Raw genomic sequence first — 6,043 nt, forward strand, 5'->3', positions numbered from 1 at the left:
ACATGGATCTACTAAACTTGGGTACGATATGCATGTAGGCTGTACGATGATGGAACCTATTGATTCGTAGGCTACGATGCAAGTGTCTATAGAAGAATAAAATGTCATCAGTATTCGCTAGAGGTAAACAAAAAGACCATGTTGAATCACAGTTGTAGTTTTTATGTGTGCTGAAAAAAAGAAAGCGGCAAAAGAGTAAGGGAAAAGAGATGTTGCATTGATTTCATATCGCATTTTTATTGGTTGGTCAGTAGACGTAGGTTGTAGCAGCAAACACACTGTGCGATGATTGTGCTGAATTTCTGACACTGTCAGAAAATGATCATAGGCTATCTTTGGTCGCAAGACTGGGAAAATGGCCATCCTTGAACCTCTCTCACTGTACGACATGGGACCAACGATTAAGAGCCACGATGACAGAAATCGCCACGATTGTTTCACGATGGCAGTCTTTCATCTGGGACAGCCAAAAATCATGCAGTGTATCCCGAGCTTTAAGCCTACAGTGTCAGAAATTCAGCACGATCATCGCACAGTCTGTTTGCTGCTACGACCTACGTCTACTGACCAGCCAATAATTATGCGACATGAAATCAAAGCGACGTGGCACTAAAATTTAAAACTGCTTACCTCAAGCTCTTTTCCCTTCTTCTTTCGCTGTTTCCTTTTTTTTCAGCACACATAAAATCTACAACTGCCAAAATGTGATTCAACATGGTCTTTTTGTTTACCACTAGCGCATGCTGATGACGTTTTATTCTTCTATAGAAACATTTTGTTTCAAAATGAGGCTTGGGGTATGTTTACAAACCCGATTCCAAAAAAGTTGGGACACTGTACAAATTGTGAATAAAAAAGGAATGCAATAATTTACAAATGTCATAAACTTATATTTTATTCACAATAGAATATAGATAACATATCAAATGTTGAAAGTGAGACATTTTGAAATGTCATGCCAAATATTGGATTTCATGAGAGCTACACATTACAAAAAAGGTACAGTAATGTTACAGGTAGCAATAAGGCCGGAAAAGTTAAATGTACATATAAGGAACAGCTGGAGGTCCGATTTGCAACTTATTAGGTCAATTGGCGACATGATTGGGTATAAAAAGAGCCTCTCAGAGTGGCAGTGTCTCTCAGAAGTCAAGATGGGCAGAGGATCACCAATTCCCCCAATGCTGTGGCGAAAAATAGTGGAGCAATTTCAGAAAGGTGTTTCTAAGAGAAAAATTGCAAAGAATTTGAAGTTATCATCATCTACAGTGCATAATATCATCCAAAGATTCAGAGAATCTGGAACAATCTCTGTGCGTAAGGGTCAAGGCCGGAAAACCATACTGGATGCCCGTGATCTTCGGGCCCTTAGACGGAATGATACTGTAATGGAAATCACAACATGGGCTCAGGAATACTCAGGAAAACATTGTCGGTGAACACAATCCACAGTGCCATTCGCCGTTGCCGGCTAAAACTCTATAGGTCAAAAAAGAAGACATATCTAAACATAATCCAGAAGCACAGGCGTTTTCTCTGGGCCAAGGCTCATTTAAAATGGACTGTGGCAAAGTGGAAAACTGTTCTGTGGTCAGATGAATCAAAATTTGAAGTTCTTTTTGGAAAACTGGGACGCCATGTCATCCAGACTACACATACTGCATCAATTACAACATCATGGCTGCGTAGAAGAAGGATCCGAGTACTGAAATGGTCAGTCTGCAGTCCAGATCTTTCACCCATAGAAAACATTTGGTGCATCATAAAGAGGAAGATGCGACAAAGAAGACCTAAGACAGTTGAGCAACTAGAAGCCTGTATTAGACAAGAATGGGACAACATTCCTAATCCTAAACTTGAGCAACTTGTCTCCTCAGTCCCCAGACGTTTGCAGACTGTTATAAAAAGAAGAGGGGATGCCACACAGTGGTAAACATGGCCTTGTTCCAACTTTTTTGAGATGTGTTGATGCCATGAAATTTAAAATCAACTTATTTTTCCCTTAAAATGATACATTTAAACATTTGAGATGTCATCTATGTTGTATTCTGAATAAAATGTTAAAATTTGAAACTTCCACATCATTGCATTCTGTTTTTATTCACAATTTGTACAGTGTCCCAACTTTTTTGGAATCGGGTTTGTACATGGCAACAATGTACTAAAAATAGAAAAGATTTTTCCTTTGAGTTTTTTCACCTACGAACGTCAACATTGTCAAAATGATCCCCGTTCACACGGATTTGCGAAAACGACTAAAAACGCTGTATTATGCTGCCAGGCCAATAGTTGGCAATGTCACTTTGTAAAGAAACACTACGCGCCTATAGCCTGAACGCATAATATGCATACGCATGTCACCGTTTTCACAAATGTGTTGTTTACACAGAGAGGTTAACGGTATCGTTTTCAAAAACTTGCTCTTTGAAACCCTCAGAGACTATTTACATGACACCATTTTCAAATAAACAGGAAACTTTTTTTATCCTTTTGGCCATTCATTTATGTGACAACAGCATTATGGGGGCTTGAAAACAAACTTTTGATAACGCGTTTCAAAGTGCAAGTGTTTTAAAATGATACTGTTATCATTTCCATGTAAACTACAAAAACACAAATCTGTGAAAATGGTGGCGTCATGTGCATGTGCGTTTACATGCTCAGGCTATAGGCGTGTAGTGGTTCTTTACAAAGTGACATTACCAGCTACTGGGCTGGTAGCACAATACAGTGTTTTTAGTTGTTTCCATGGATCTGTGTGAACGCAGATTGCTTTGACAGCGTTGTCGTCTATATGTTAAAAACACAAAGACATTTTTTTTCCAATTTTAGTACATCATTGTCATGTAGAGATTGTCCAGTTTATTACATTGTTAATATGATATAGTTTTATTTGCACACCTGACATTAACAGAATTGACAATGACAATGTTACAAGTTTCATCCTTGATACAAGCATTGATGAATACAAAGTGTGTGTCAAGTTATGCCATGATTGAAATCAAAAAAATATCTGGAATATAATTTATGTAAAAGATTATATTTTTTTTAAATGCAGTTGATAACTTAAATATATGAGGGGCTGGCAGTGAAATACTGATAAAAAATTCACATGAGAGGAGGACTTTTAGGACTTCAGTCACCTGTAACACTATCAGATCAGTTCTGATCAGTTTGAAATACAGAGGACTAACATGCTATTTTCTGTAATTCAGTAGAGTAAAATGTACCCAGGGTGACAGTACTCCATGCACAGATACTTAAAAAATGTATGGTATCAGAGTAAAATTATGTCCAACTCAGGCCGATTAAAGAGATCAGGGCCCGTATTTTTAAAGCTTCTAAGAATCCTCTCAGAAAGCTCCTAATTTAGCTTAAAAATTTCTATGTTGAATTCTTAGCTTAAGTGTGATTTCGGACCAATCTGAGAGCAACTCTGAGCAAGGAAAAGATAAAAACTTTCTTAGTGATTAGGCGGGGCTGACCCCATTGCTAGGTATGACACAGTCTTGACTGTGATTGGTTGGTTGTCTAAGAAGGAAAAAAAACAGGATCTATTAAGCCTTCACTTTGAAATTACAGGCATGATTTTTCACACATATTATATATATATATATATATATATATATATATGTCCCTTGTTAGGAGGGACACTACAGGCAATAAAACTTTTTCATGCACCTGTCAATTTTACGCTTTTTGGCTTTTCATAAAGTGTTTTTTCAGACTGGTGGAAAGAAAACATCCAAAATACACTTTTAAGCGTATATTTTATAGCTCTTTATCTATTTGTGTCTGTAGATTTCAATTACAGTACATATTTTTAAAGGCTGTTTTCTTAAAATGAGTTTTTCTCTAGTTCTGAGTCAGAAATCTCCACTTCAGAAGAACTTTATACACCAAACTTTACAGTTTAATTTATATCTATTCTGAATGTTTTCAAATTTCAGAGAAATTTGTTGATTATGTTCATTCATGTTTATTTGATGCTATAAATTAACTAGTAGGAAGAGATGATCGGTTCATGAGCCGCATGAATTGAGGTGCTACAGCGATCTGTCACAACACATTAAAGAGCCACAAAATGGTATTTATTGTTTAAATTTCTTTAAAAATTAGAAAATTTTAAATTTGAGACTGTTTCATATCGAAAGCAACCTGCTCTGTCTTGTATTTTTCACTGCATGAGAACATGATGGGCTTGTTTGACTTCATGCAGCGCTGACCGATCGGCGTCTGACTTGAGTGCTAGCAGTGCATGCCGGTTAGAAATTTTGTCCGACTTGAGAGAGCACCGACGCCATGTGACTGTGACATATGGCATCGAAGAGCAAAGAGAAATTTTAGATCACAGTGAACTCACACTAAACTAACAGAATGAGAGTTTAACCCTTTAGCGTTCCTGTAAAATTTGCCTAAAATGCCTAAAAAAGCATAGTAAATTGCATAAACCATTAGGAGTATATGCATGGTTTTGGTCTATTTTGAAAAGTATGTGTAACGCGGGTGGTACAGTGGAAAACTAACAGTTTAACACAATGATATCACAGTGGTCTCGCATGGTAAGCTTATAGTATGAGCACATAGTGATTGGGCAGTGACCGCACATTGACCTTAGTGCGCTGTGACCTCACATTGACCACAGTATGAGCACACAGTGAGTGCGCTGTGACCTCAAATTGACCACAGTATGACCACAGAGTGAGTGCGCTGTGACCTCACATTGACCTGAGTGCGCTGTGACCTCACATTGACCACAGTATGAGCTCACAGTGAGTGCGCTGTGACCTCAAATTGACCACAGTATGAGCACACAGTGAGTGCGCTGTGACCTCAAATTGACCACAGTATGAGCACACAGTGAGTGCGCTGTGACCTCACATTGACCTGAGTGCGCTGTGACCTCAAATTGACCACAGTATGAGCACACAGTGAGTACGCTGTGACCTCACATTGACCACAGTATGAGCACACAGTGAGTACTGTGACCTCACATTGACCACAGTATGAGCACACAGTGAGTGCGCTGTGACCTCACATTGACCACAGTATGAGCACACAGTGAGTACGCTGTGACCTCAAATTGACCACAGTATGAGCACACAGTGAGTGCGCTGTGACCTCAAATTGACCACAGTATGAGCACACAGTGAGTACGCTGTGACCTCACATTGACCACAGTATGAGCACACAGTGAGTATGCTGTGACCTCACATTGACCACAGTATGAGCACACAGTGAGTGCGCTGTGACCTCACATTGACCTGAGTGCACTGTGACCTCACATTGACCACAGTATGAGCACACAGTGAGTACGCTGTGACCTCAATTGACCACAGTATGAGCACACAGTGAGTACGCTGTGACCTCACATTGACCACAGTATGAGCACACAGTGAGTGCGCTGTGACCTCAAATTGACCTGAGTGCGCTGTGACCTCACATTGACCACAGTATGAGCACACAGTGAGTGCGCTGTGACCTCACATTGACCACAGTATGAGCACACAGTGAGTGCGCTGTGACCTCACATTGACCTGAGTGCACTGTGACCTCACATTGACCACAGTATGAGCACACAGTGAGTACGCTGTGACCTCAATTGACCTGAGTGCGCTGTGACCTCACATTGACCACAGTATGAGCACACAGTGAGTACGCTGTGACCTCACATTGACCTGAGTGCACTGTGACCTCACATTGACCACAGTATGAGCACACAGTGAGTACGCTGTGACCTCACAATTGACCACAGTATGAGCACACAGTGAGTACGCTGTGACCTCACATTGACCTGAGTGCGCTGTGACCTCAAATTGACCACAGTATGAGCACACAGTGAGTACGCTGTGACCTCACATTGACCACAGTATGAGCACACAGTGAGTATGCTGTGACCTCACATTGACCACAGTATGAGCACACAGTGAGTGCGCTGTGACCTCACATTGACCTGAGTGCACTGTGACCTCACATTGACCACAGTATGAGCACACAGTGAGTACGCTGTGACCTCATATTGACCACAGTATGAGCACACAGT

Source organism: Megalobrama amblycephala, linkage group LG2, assembly GCF_018812025.1.
Source record: "Megalobrama amblycephala isolate DHTTF-2021 linkage group LG2, ASM1881202v1, whole genome shotgun sequence".
Classification (NCBI taxonomy): Eukaryota; Metazoa; Chordata; class Actinopteri; order Cypriniformes; family Xenocyprididae; genus Megalobrama; species Megalobrama amblycephala.